Source organism: Nomascus leucogenys, chromosome 15, assembly GCF_006542625.1.
Source record: "Nomascus leucogenys isolate Asia chromosome 15, Asia_NLE_v1, whole genome shotgun sequence".
Lineage (NCBI taxonomy): Eukaryota > Metazoa > Chordata > Mammalia > Primates > Hylobatidae > Nomascus > Nomascus leucogenys.
The window spans coordinates 20,056,791-20,070,849 of record NC_044395.1 but is presented as its reverse complement, the minus strand read 5'-3'; the positions used below and the strand labels follow the sequence as shown (position 1 = coordinate 20,070,849).

Genomic DNA, 14,059 nt, shown 5'->3' with positions numbered 1-14,059 from the left:
GCTGTGCTAGCAATCAGGGAGACTCCGTGGGCATAGGACCCTCCGAGCCAGGTGCAGGACACAATGTCCTAGTGTGCCGTTTTCCAGGCGTGTTGGAAAAGCGCAGTATTAGGGTGGGACTGACCCGATATTCCAGGTGCCCTCTGTTACCCCTTTCTTTGACTAGGAAAGGGAACTCCCTGACCCCTTGCACTTCCCGAGTGAGGCAATGCCTTGCCCTGCTTCGGCTCGTGTACAGTGCGCTTCACCAACTGTCCTGCACCCACTGTTTGGCACTCCCTAGTGAGATGAAACCAGTACCTCAAGCAGAAATGCAGAAATCACCCGTCTTCTGTGTCGCCCAGGCTGGGAGCTGGAGACCGGAGCTGTTCCTATTCGGCCATCTTGGCTCCACCCCCAGGAGAATACTGTTCTAACATACATTTGTGTTTTAATAAAAACCTATGTCACTAGGAAAATGTCAAGCAATATGTGAATCTTGTGTATTTAGCTCTGAGATTTTTAATGATAAATGGCAGCACAATAACCCCAAAATTTCTGTCACCAACAGGTAACAGTTACCTGAATTGCAGCTACTGTCCCCAGGAAAATTGGACCAACTTTTAATGACCTGCCTTGTAATCTTCATCTCTTTCTCTCTTTGGGCTCTCCCTCCCTCTCTTTCTTTCTTCATCCCCTCCCCTTCCCTTCTTCCCTTTTCTTCTTTCCAGAGTCTTGCTCTGCCACCCAGGCTGGTGTGCCGTGATCTTAGCTCACTGCAACCTCTGCCTTCAGGGTTCAAGTGATTCTCCTGCCTCAGCCTCCTAAGTAGGTGGGATTACAGGCACATGCCACCACGCCTGGCTAATTTTTGTATTTTTAGTACAGACGGGGTTTCACCATGTTTGTCAGGCTGGTCTTGAACTCCTGACCTCGTGTTCCTCCCGCCTTGGCCTCCCAAAGTGCTGGGATTACAGGCGTGAGCCACTGCACCCGGCCGGGACTCTTTGTGCCTTTCGCTACTTTTCATAGTTAATAAACTATATCTCTTTCATGGCTCTCCAGTTTGCCCCTGTCTCTGCATATAAGTTTCTTTGTGTTGCTCTAGCCTTTGTTAACATTTCATCTAGTCCCTTGATCTTCCTGTCTTGACTGTGTCCATCTCTTTAAATCCGTACCTTCCCAGGCACCGGTTCTGTCTGCATCTCCTGGCTGCCCCTCCCTCAAAGGTGGAGAGCCATGAAAGCTGCCCCACGCGCTTTCTCCACACTGTTGTATCACAGGCCTGGACTCCTTGCCGCTCTCACTAGAAGTAGCTTTTGCCTTTTGTTGCCAAATCAGAACGTTCTCAGCAGTGAAAATATGGCTTATGAAAGCAAGTGCCTTGCAATTAAATAAATGGGTAATTTCAGTGTTTTTATTTTTATTTTTCTACCCAAGGATTTCCTTAGTAACAGGAGGGAACAGATAATAGTTCTTTAATTCCTATTGATAGAGAAGAGAAAATAAGTTCGTCTATCTTTAGGTTTTATTTGGGTATTTGTGATAATAAGAAGAAAAGGAAACATCTGTCCTACAAATGGAGAAGATGAGAGGGAATGAAGCAAAAAAAAAAAAAAGGTGGCATCAGTTAAGACTGCTGGGAAAAGATAAGGTTGGCAAAAATGCTGGCTGAGTTATCGTTTGGAGAAGAGTTAAGGAAAATAAGAGTTTCATCAAATATATCAGAGAATGGAGTGGTCCTGAGGAGGCAGGCCCACAGATAAATGAGATGGCGATGAAGGGTGACCATTATAAACCAGTGGACACTTTGAGGGGAGAGGGAGCCAAGGAGGAAACAGAGAGATTCCAAATCAAGACAAAGCAGCAGTCAGCCCGACAAGGAGACCCCCTGGGTAGGAAGGAGACTCACTGATGTGTTCTGTGCACTGCTTACAATCATTCTTCCAGGCCTGTGAGGCAGAAGAGGGAGAGCAGAGGCTGCACCCATGTAAACAGCAACAAGGAAGTGTGAGGCAAGCCTCAGTGCCAGAGCTTCAACAGAGAAATCTGAAGCCAGAGGGAGCATCTATACACATTGAGAGGACAAAGGGATTTGGAATGACAAGCCCAGAGAGTTCATCTCATGACAGGCAATGTTGACAGCTCCCCTCCCTCCCTCCCTCCCTCTCACCATCTCACCCTCCCTCCCTTTCTTCCTTCCTTTCCTCTTCCTCTTTATCTTTCCTTCTCTCTTCCTTCCCTCTCTCCCATCTTCATCCGTTTTCTCTCCTCCTTCCTCTGTCTTTCTCCTCCTTTCCTCCCTCTTTTTCTCCCTCTCCCTCTTTCTTTCTAGGTAGTGTTTCTAAGGAAATATAACACAAGCTTCTTGGTCTGTGACTTCTGGCTATTTCGATCCAATGCAGTTGTGCCTAGATCCTTTTATTTCTTTCCAACATTCTTCCAAATGTTCATAGATTTAAAATTATTTTTATTGGTCCTACTTATGGGAACAATTATTCTTATTAGTTCACAGCAGTACAGAACAAACAGCATCTTTACCCCCAAAATTGCAAGCTTCTTGGATGAGCTGACATTTGTCTCTGGGAATAAGGGGTTAACCAATCTAAAAATAATTAAACCTCACATGCACATGATTTAATTTTTCTTACTCAAAATGCCTTCACAATGTCTCAACATCACTGTGAGATGCTTGAGCAGATATTTTTGTTTCTTCTAAAGCTACACTACAATAAAATGTGAGGTAGATAGCGAAGGTTAGACTTTTGACATTCTTTGATTATTCAAACTTTTTGTTGAACTGATTTTTTTTTTTGGCTTTTCCTGTAAAGTGCCTTTTGAGTCCTATTTTTTGCTGTTGTTGTTAGCAGTGAAGTTTCTATCTAGCAAGATATCTGCAAACCTCATACCTAGTAAGAAGTAGAGTGTTGAATTTGTTAAATATTTATCTTTCATATTCTAGCATTATATTTACTTTCCAGAGATAGTGTGATGTCATGAATAAATACTGACATTGGAATCAGAACTCCCAAGTTCAAGTTCAAAGACCACCAATTTTATTTACTGTGTAATCTTGGACAAATTGTGTAATCTCTCTGGATCTGTTTATAATATGGTTTAAAAGAAGATTAAGATACCCACCTCACAGGATTTCTGTGGGGATTAAATTTGACTAATGTAAAATCCTGTGTCCAGAATGTAGTAAATGCTCAATAAACAAGTATCATTGTTGCTACTGTTACAGCATTCAACACAGCTTTATAACCTATTAAGTTCTAAACTATGAAAATTACTGATTTGCATGTGAAATTATAAGAAACTATTTTGTATCTCTTAGGATCTCCTTATTTTTTTCTAAGGTTCAATACCCCCAAATATTTTATTTTATTATTATTATACTTTAAGTTTTAGGGTATATGTGCACAACGTGCAGGTTTGTTACATATGTATACATGTGCCATGTTGGTGTGCTGCACCCATTAAATGGTCATTTAGCATTAGGTATATCTCCTAATGCTATCCCTCCCCCTCCCACCACCCCACAACAGTCCCCAGTGTGTGATGTTCCCCTTCCGGTGTCCATGTGTTCTCATTGTTCAATTCCCACCTATGAGCGAGAACATGAGGTGTTTGGTTTTTTGTCCTTGAAATAGTTTGCTGAGAATGATGGTTTCCAGTTTCATCCTGTCCCTACAAAAGACATGAACTCATCATTTTTTATGGCTGCATAGTATTCCATGGTGTATATGTGCCACATTTCTTAATCCAGTCTATCATTGTTGGACATTTAGGTTGGTTCCAAGTCTTTGCTATTGTGAATAGTGCCACTATAAACATACGTGTGCATGTGTCTTTATAGCAGCATGATTTATAATTCTTTGGCTATATACCCAGTAATGGGATGGCTAGGTCAAATGGTATTTCTAGTTCTAGATCACTGAGGAATCGCCACACTGACTTCCACAATGGTTGAGCTAGTTTACAGTCCCACCAACAGTGTAAAAGTATTCCTATTTCTCCACATCCTCTCCAACACCTGTTGTTTCCTGACTTTTTAATGATGGCCATTCTAACTGGTGTGAGATGGTGTCTCATTGTGGTTTTGATTTGCATTTCTCTGATGGCCAGTGATGATGAGCATTTTTTCATGTGTTTTTTGGCTGCATAAATGTCTTCTTTTGAGAAGTGTCTGTTCATATCCTTTGCCCACTTTTTGATGATGAGGTGGTTTGTTTTTCTCTTGTAAATTTGTTTGAGTTCATTGTAGATTCTGGATATTAGCCCTTTGTCAGATAAGTAGGTTGCAAAAATTTTCTCCCATTCTGTAGGTTGCCTGTTCACTCTGATGGTAGTTTCTTTTGCTGTGCAGAAGCTCTTTAGTTTAATGAGATCCCATTTGTCAATTTTGGCTTTTGTTGCCATTGCTTTTGGTGTTTTAGACATGAAGTCCTTGCCCACACCTATGTCCTGAATGGTATTGCCTAGGTTTTCCTGTAGGATTTTAATGGTTTTAGGTCTAACATGTAAGTCTTTAATCCATCTTGAATTAATTTTTGTATAAGGTGTAAGGAAGGGATCTAGTTTCAGATTTCTACATATGTCTAGCCAGTTTTCCCAGCACCACTTATCAAATAGGGAATCCTTTCCCCATTGCTTGTTTTTGTCAGGTTTGTCATGGATCAGATAGTTGTAGATGTGTGGCATTATTTCTGAGGGCTCTGTTCTGTTCCATTGGTCTATATCTCTGTTTTGGTAGCAGTACCATGCTGTTTTGGTTACTGCAGCCTTGTAGTATAGTTTGAAGTCAGATAGCGTGATGCCTCCAGCTTTGTTCTTTTGGCTTAGGATTGACTTGGTGATGTGGGCGCTTTTTTGATTCCATGTGAACTTTAAAGTAGTTTTTTCCAATTCTGTGAAGAAAGTCATTGGTAGCTTGATGGGAATGGCACTGAATCTATAAGTTACCTTGGGCAGTATGGCCATTTTCACAATATTGATTCTTCCAACCCATGAGCATGGAATGTTCTTCCATTAGTTTGTATCCTCTTTGATTTCATTGAGCAGTGGTTTGTAGTTCTCCTTGAAGAGGTCCTTCACATCCCTTGAAAGTTGGATTCCTAGGTATTTTATTCTCTTTGAAGCAATTGTGAATGGGAGTTCACTCATGATTTGGCTCTCTGTTTGTCTGTTATTGGTGTATAAGAATGCTTGTGATTTTTGTACATTGATTTTGTATCCTGAGACTTTGCTGAAGTTGCTTATCAGCTTGGGGAGATTTTAGGCTGAGACAATGGGGTTTTCTAGATATACAATCATGTCATCTGCAAACAGGGACAATTTGACTTCCTCTTTTCCTAATTGAATACCCTTTTTTTCTTTCTCCTGCCTGATTGCCCTGGCCAGAACGTCCAACATTATGTTGAATAGGAGTGGTGAGAGAGGGCATCCCTGTCTTGTGCCAGTTTTCAAAGGGAATGCTTCCAGTTTTTGCTCATTCAGTATGATATTGGCTGTGGGTTTGTCATAGATAGCTCTTACTATTTTGAAATACGTCCCATCAATACCTAATTATTGAGAGTTTTTAGCATGAAGGATTGTTGAATTTTGTCAAAGGCCTTTTCTGCATCTATTGAGATAATCGTGTGGTTTTTTGTTCTGTTTATATGCTGGATTACATTTATTGATTTGTGTATGTTGAACCAGCCTTTCATCCCAGGGATGAAGTCCACTTGATCGTGGTGGATAAGCTTTTTTATGTGCTTCTGGATTCAGTTTGCCAGTATTTTATTGAGGATTTTTGCATCAATGTTTATCAAGGTTATTGGTCTGAAGTTCTTTGTGGTTGTGTCTCTGCCAGGCTTTGGTATCAGGATGATGCTGGCCTCATAAAATGAGTTAGGCAGGATTCCCTCTTTTTCTATTGATTGGAATAGTTTCAGAAGGAATGGTACCAGCTCCTCTTTGTACCTCTGGTAGAATTCGGCTGTGAATCCATCTGGTCCTGGACTTTTTTTGCTTAGTGAGCTATTGATTATTGCCTCAATTTCAGAGCCTGTTATTGGTCTATTCAGAGATTCAACTTCTTCCAGGTTTAGTCTTGGGAGGATGCATGTGTCGAGGAATTTATCCATTTCTTCTAGATTTTCCAGTTTATTTGCATAGAGGTGTTTGTAGTATTCTCTGATGGTAGTTTGTATTTCTGTGGGATTGGTAGTGATATCCCCTTTATCATTTTCTACTGCATCTATTTGATTCTTCTCTCTTTTCTTCTTTATTAGTCTTGCTAGTGGTCTATCAATTTTCTTGATCTTTTCAAAAAACCAGCTCCTGGATTCATTAATTTTTTGAAGGGTTTTTTGTGTCTCTATTTCCTTCAGTTCTGCTCTGATCTTAGTTATTTCTTGCCTTCTGCTAGCTTTTGAATATGTTTGCTCTTGCTTTTCTAGTTCTTTTAATTGTGATGTTAGGGTGTCAATTTTGGATCTTTCCTGCTTTCTCTTGTGGGCATTTAGTGCTATAAATTTCCCTCTACACACTGCTTTGAATGTGTCCCAGAGATTCTGGTATGTTGTGTCTTTGTTCTCGTTGGTTTCAAAGAACATCTTTATTTCTGCCTTCAGTTCATTATGTACCCAATAGTCATTCAGGAGCAGGTTGTTCAGTTTCCATGTAGTTGAGCGGTTTTGAGTGAGTTTCTTAATCCTGAGTTCTAGTTTGATTGCACTGTGGTCTGAGAGACAGTTTGTCATAATTTCTGTTCTTTTACATTTGCTGAGGAGAGCTTTACTTCCAACTATGTGGTCAATTTTGGAATAGGTGTGATGTGGTGCTGAAAACAATGTATATTCTGTTGATTTGGGGTGGAGAGTTCTGTAGGTGTCTATTAGGTCCACTTGGTGCAGAGCTGAGTTCAATTCCTGTGTATCCTTGTTAACTTTCTGTCTCATTTGATCTGTCTAATGTTGACAGTGTGGTGTTAAAGTCTCTCATTATTGTGTGGGAGTCTAAGTCTCTTTGGAGGTCACTAAGGACTTGCTTTATGAATCTAGGTGCTCCTGTATTGGGTGCATGTATATGTAGGATAGTTAGCTCTTCTTGTTGAATTGATCCCTTTACCAGTATATAATGGCCTTCTTTGTCTCTTTTGATCTTTGTTAGTTTAAAGTCTATTTTATCAGAGACTAGGATTGCAACCCCTGCCTTTTTTTGTTTTCCATTTGCTTGGTAGATCTTCCTCCATCCCTTTATTTTGAGCCTATGTGTGTCTCTGCACATGAGATGGGTTTCCTGAATACAGCACACTGATGGGTCTTGACTCTTTATCCAATTTCCAGTCTGTGTCTTTTAATTGGAGCATTTAGCCCATTTACATTTAAGGTTAATATTGTTATGTGTGAATTTGATCCTGTAATTTTGATGTTAGCTGGTTAGTTTGCTCATTAGTTGATACAGTTTCTTCCTAGCCTTGATGGTCTTTACAGTTTGGCATGTTTTTGCAGTGGCTGGTACCAGTTGTTCCTTTCCATGTTCAGTGCTTCCTTCAGGAGCTCTTTTAGGGCAGGCCTGGTGGTGACAAAATGTCTCAGTATTTGCTTGTCTGTAAAGTGTTTTATTTCTCCTTCCCTTATGAAGCTTAGTTTGGCTGGATATGAAATTCTGGGTTGAAAATTCTTTCCTTTAAGAATGTTGAATATTGGCCCCCACTCTCTCCTGGCTTGTAGAGTTTCTGCCAAGAGATCAGCTATTAGGCTGATGGGCTTCTCTTTGTGGGTAACCCGACCTTTCTCTCTGGCTGCCCTTAACATTTTTTCCTTCATTTCAACTTTGGCGAATCTGACAATTATGTGTCTTGGAGTTGCTCTTCTCGAGGAATATCTTTATGGTGTTCTCTGTATTTCCTGAGTTTGAATGTTGGCCTGCCTTGCTAGACTGGGGGAGTTTTCCTGGATAATATCCTTCAGAGTGTTTTCCAACTTGGTTCCATTCTCCCCGTCACTTTCAGGTACACCAATCAGACGTAGATTTGATTCTTGGAGGCTTTGTTTCTTTTTATTCTTTTTTCTCTAAACTTCTCACTTCATTTCATTCATTTCATCTTCCATCACTGATACCCTTCCTTCCAGTTGATCACATCGGTTACTGAGGGTTCTGCATTCTTCACGTAGCTCTCATGCCTTGGTTTTCAGCTCCATCAGGTCCTTTAAGGACTTCTCTGCATTGGTTGTTCTAGTTATCCATTCATCTAATTTTTTTTCAAAGCTTTTAACTTCTTTGCCATTGGTTTGAATTTCCTCCTGTAGCTCAGAGTAGGTTGAGCCTTCTTCTCTCAACTCCTCAAAGTCATTCTCCATCCATTTTGTCCCATTGCTGGTTAGGAGCTATATTCCTTTGGAGGAGGAGAGGCACTCTGATTTTTAGAGTTTCCAGTTTTTCTGCTGTTTTTTTCCACCTTTGGTCTTTCATGATGGTGACATACAGATGGATTTTTGGTGTGGCTGTCCTTTCTGTTTGTTAGTTTTCCTTCTAACAGACAGGACCCTCAGCTGCAGGTCTGTTGCAGTTTGCTAGAGGTCCTCTCCAGACCCTGTTTGTCTGGGTATCAGCAGTTGGTGGCTGCAGAACAGCAGATATTGGTGAACCGCAAATGCTGCTGCCTGATCGTTCCTCTGGAAGTTTTATCTCAGAGGAGTACCCAGCTGTGTGAGGTGTCAGTCCACCCCTACTGGGTGGTGCCTCCCAGTTAGGCTACTCGGGGTCAGGGACCCACTTGAGGAGGCAGTCTACCCATTCTCAGATCTCAAGCTGCGTGCTGGGAGAACCACTACTCTCTTCAAAGCTGTCAGAGAGGGACATTTAAGTCTGCAGAGGTTACTGCTGTCTTTTTGTTTGTCTGTGCCCTGCCCCCAGAGGTGAAGCCTACAGAGGCAGGCAGGCCTCCTTGAGCTGTGGTGGGCTCCACCCAGTTAGAGCTTCCTGGCTGCTTTGTTTACCTAATCAAACAGCTAACTGGGCAGTGGTGAGCACCCCTCCCCCAGCCTCGCTGCCGCCGTGCAGTTTGATCTCAGACTGCTGTGCTCGCAATGAGCGAGACTCCGTGGGCGTAGGACCCTCTGAGCCAGGTGCGGGATATAATCTCCTGGTGTGCCGTTTTTTAAGCCCATTGGAAACGGGCAGTATTAGGGTGGGAGTGACCCGATTTTCCAGGTGCCATCTGTCACCTCTTTGACTAGGAAAGGGAATTCCCTGACCCCTTGCGCTTCCCAGGTGAGGCTATGCCTTGCCCTGCTTCGGCTAGTGCATGGTGTGCTGCACCCACTGTCCTGCACCTACTCTCTGGCACTCCCCAGTGAGATGAACTCGGTACCTCAGTTGGAAATGCAGAAATCACCTGTCTTCTGCGTCCCTCATGCTGTGAGCTGTAGACTGGAGCTGTTCCTATTCGGCCATCTTGGCTCCTCCCCAGGGGATCTCCTTTATTTGCAAATGAGAGAAACCCAGCTAAATGACTTTTATTCATTCAACAAACACTGAGCACTTCTCTTTGCCAGAAGCTATTCTAGGTGCTGACGTTAACAGTAGTGAAAACACAAAGTTGCTTGTTTTATGGTGCTTACCTTCTAGTAGAAAGAGACAAAATATAAAGAAAAAAGAAAAACAGAATATCAGATTGTGATAAGATGCTTAACCTAGTATATAGAGTATTACTAAAGAATCAGAGATAACTTAGATTTAGGGGAGAGAGAAGTCTTCTCTGAGGCATTGGAATGATGAAAAGAAACCAGTCATGCAAACATTCTGGGCAGAGATGAGCAAATGCAAGGCCTTAAGGCAGAGAGCAGATTTGACAGTTTCAAAGAAAGAAGACTTAATTAAGGAAGAAGATGAGTTGGAGAGATGGACGGGGGCCAGATCATAGAGTCTTGTAGGCCATGATAAGAAGCCTGGATTTTATTAATTATTGTAAAAGTCATTGTAGAAAGTTAAGCATAGGAATGGCATTATCTCATTCGGATTCTAAAAAGAGTGCCCTATGTGCTGTGTGGAGTTGGAGTATATGTTATAGGTTGTCAAGAGTAAAAGCAAAGAGACCAGTTAGGAAGCTGTTGTGATAGACCAGAATGTGAAAAAAAGAAGAAAAGAAGTAGGCAGATGGGAGATTTATTTTAGAGGTAGAACCAGCAGGATTTGGTGATAGATTGGATGTTGGAGGTGCAAAATAGGGACGAGTCAGGTTTCTGGACTGAACCATTGAAATATGCAACTGGTGGTACTATTTACTGAGATGCGAAAGACCTGGTAGGGGGTGGGGGCAGAGAGGAGAGGAGAGGGATGAGTGTTGTGTTGGACAAGTCAGATCAAAATGACTACCAGACAGCAGAGAGGCATTGTTGATCAGGCAGCCAGATCTATGGGTGTAGCAGTAAGGGCTATACTTATAAATTTACAAGCCATCAACATAAGTGGTATTTAAAACCATGAGACTAGATGAGATCACCAAGAGGGTGAATAGATAAAGACAAGAAAATGGTTTGGGACTGAACCTTGGGGATGCCAAGATTCAGAAGTCATTTAGAAGAGGATGATCCTGGAATAAAAGGCAATTCATTAGCCCAATAAACAACCCAGTTTTGGCAAGAGTGGGTCTGACCTCAGGGACAACAACACTCAGGGTCTACAGTGCCGTTGGAGTGCTGCTGTCTTTCTTTGCCACTCTGGGTTCTCCCTTACTCTCTCTCCCCCTCAATCTTTCAACTCAGTCTAATTCCATCTGTAGTCTTCATTACAGAATTTTTCTATTTGAAGGAAACATAGCCACAGGCAGCTCTGAATTTCATCTTAGAAAAAGTCTTCCTCCCAACTTAAGTGTGAAATATCCTACAGAAGATCACTGATTTGTCCGGGTTTGGGTCACAAGCCCATCCTTGGAACCAGTCACAGGCCAGGAGAACAGAATAACACAGCTGATTGGCCCAGCCTGGTTATGTGCTTCCTGCGGTCTAGCATGGACTTTCTTATTAGAGGAAAGTAGAACACTTGCAGTTGCTGATGGAATCACTGAGCTAGACAGTCTTTTAGTTTTTTTAATAATTATTTTTTCTTTGTTCGCCACATATCAACACCTGTGCTAGGCAGCCTTTTGAAATTTGAGTCTAATTCCTAATTGTAAACTTGATATGCCTGTCTGTATCTCCAAATACAGTATGACATGACATGATGCCATGGGTTTTAGTTCTTCCTCTTGTTTGATATCTTTAATCAAGTTTAAATAAATACACTTTCTCTTATCTAAAGTTGAGATTGATGTACTCAACAATTATACTGGAAAGTAAAATGAGTCATGGAAACAAAAAAGGTAATTTTTAAAAACCCAGAGAATTAGGAACCTTCTGCAGACATGAAACCATCTGATTCCAGGGGTGATGTGTTTACAGAGAGGCCATGGTGAAGCAGGTCCTGCAGGTCCCCAGGGTCTTAGATCAGCATCTCTCAAGGAAGATCAGATGACTGCTTCTCCACCAACCTGTCTACTCAGCGCTTTCCTGCCTGTAACAGGCTCAGCCAAGGCCAGAGGCAGGGGCCACACGGCCTTTGTCAATTGTTCTGTACACTCAGTAATTGCCTTTTTGATTCCGGCCTGGGCCTGTTCCCATTTGTTTTTCCCCTGTGCAGAAAAAATAATGAGAGAATTTATTTCTAAACCTACACACTTCAGGGGACTAAGAAAAACTGACAACCCAAATTTACTAACTAAAAAATGAGGATGTGGATAGCACATTTTATAATAGTGACAGTTGGCCTATTTAAGATGCACACTTCAGTCACTGTATTAGTCTGTTCTGGTGGCTATAACAAGATACCTTAGACTGGGTAACTTATAAACAGCAGAAATTTATTTCTCACGGTTCTGGAGGCTGAGAAGCCTGAGACCAAGGCACCGGTGGTATCTGGGGAGGGTTCTTTTCCTCATAGATGGTGCCTTATAGCTGGGTCATTAAAAGGCAGAAAAGGCAAACAAACTTCCTCAGGTCTCTCTCTCTCTTTTTTTTTTTTTTTTTTTTTGTTTTTGAGATGCAGTCCCACTCTGTCACCAGGCTGGAGTGCAGTGGCACAATCTGGGTTCACTGCAACCTCCACCTCCTGGGTTCAAGCAATTGTCCTGCCTCAGCCTCCCGAGTAGCTGGGACTACAGGTGCGTGCCACCACGCCTGACTCATTTTTTGTATTTTTTCAGTAGAGATGGAGTTTCACCATGTTGGCCAGGATGGTCTCAAACTCCAGACCTCGTGATCCACCCACCTCCGCCTCCCAAAGTGCTGTGATTACAGGTGTGAGCCACCATGCCTGCCCCCCTCAGGTCTCTTGTATAAGGGCACTGGTCTCATTCATGAGGGCTCCATCCTCATGATCTAATCACCCCCCAAAGGTCCTCCCTTTAAAACTGTAACATTGGGAATTAGGTTTCAAAATATGAGTTATGGGGGAACAAAACATTCAGACCATAGCAGTCCTCCTTCATAGCTACTCTACAAAAGGGCAATTTCAAAGGTATTCAACAGGCTGTCCCTGCAATGCACCTGACTGCAGTCTCTAAGACTGCTCAGTCAGGTTGTTGTTTAAAGGTACTCCCTTTTAACTTTCCCAAAGGAAGCTCATCAAGTATCAGGGAAGCTTTCTAACCACTCCATTTCCCTCTGCTCCCTATTCCCATAGTCTGTACCAGAGAGTGTGGCCTCAAGGTTAAGAGATTTTCTCTGGGATTTGCCAAGGTCTATGGTTTTGTCCCTTTACAGCCTTCACTCAGGAAACTGTGTTATCATCTCCAGTGAGATTCTATGGTCTGCAGTCTTATCTTTAAGGAACATGAGATGATCAAATCCTTGCCTACCAAGAGGCTGAAGAGGACAACATCAATAGACAATTAACTTGCCATTCCTTGTGGACTGTCTGTTCACCATAAAGCAATCACGTTTTATGAGTGTAGAGGCTGGTTTTTGGTTTCTGTTCATTTTGGGTTTGGGTGTTATTTCTTTTGTTTTTTTTTTGTTTTTTTTTTGTGAGTGTATTTGCATTGTCACTTTTTATTTGCCCCTTAAAATGATTGGTCTTAGAAAGAAGTCTTCATTTTTGTCTACATAGTAGAATCAAGATAAGGAATAAGAACAAGCTTAGATTGGGGTCAGCAAGAAAATTACCGAGTGAGTTGCTTTGTAGCTCTTCTTCCTTCCTTAACAAAGTTTAATACTGTTGTGTCCTTGTAGGAAAATGCCCCAGACCTGAGATGTGGCTGGAGGAGGAAGACCAGGGCTTCCTGAACAAAGGCTTCATATGGAAAGAACCACAGATCTTGGCAAACTCCACACTCTGTAGACTACTATCCAGATCCTATGGATTAGATTCATGGATGCTGAAGGAATTTGAAAATGTAATTTCCCTGATGAAACTCCCAGGAGATGTTTTCTCTTTAGAGTATATTTCTATCTTCTTCTTCTTTGGAGTGGGGGTCTAGGGAAGATTTCTCTCTTGTAGCTGCTAATGAGGTAGTCAGATTAGGTACAATCAGAGCTCACTCCTTAAATGTAAGACAAAATGAGGCTTTCTCAGTGATTCCCAGGATCTCTCCCACAGGCTAAACAAATAACCTTGGGTTATTTTTTGGGACCACAATGAGTTTTTTTTTTTTTTAAAGGTAGGGAGGGGAGCAGCCAAGATGGCCAAATAGGAACAGCTCCAGTCTACAGCTCCCAGTGTGAGCGACACAGAAGACGGGTGATTTCTGCATTTCCAACTGAGGTACCGGGTTCATCTCACTGGGGAGTGCCAGACAGTAGGTGCAGGAGAGTGGGTGCAGTGCACCATGCATGAGCTGAAGCAGGGCGAGGCATCACCTCACCTGGGAAGTGCAAGGGGTCAGGGAATTCCCTTTCCTAGTCAAAGAAAGGGGTGACAGACGGCACCTGGAAAATCGGGTCATTCCCACCCTAATACTGTGCTTTTCCAATGGGCTTAAAAAATGGCATACCAGGAGATTACATCCCGCACCTGGCTCAGAGGGTCCTACGCCCACGGAGTCTCACTCACT

At 42.2% G+C, this 14,059-nt stretch overlaps 1 long non-coding RNA gene across 1 annotated transcript in view; it reads left to right on the top strand.

The window, feature by feature from the left end:
* Nucleotides 1-13,375, top strand: part of LOC115838631 — a 94,274-nt gene extending 80,899 nt beyond the window's left edge. Inside the window, exon 4 of the long non-coding RNA XR_004033691.1 lies at nucleotides 13,239-13,375. This is a non-coding gene — a long non-coding RNA (uncharacterized LOC115838631). The remainder of the gene's footprint in view (nucleotides 1-13,238) is intronic.
* Nucleotides 13,376-14,059: the final 684 nt, after the last annotated feature.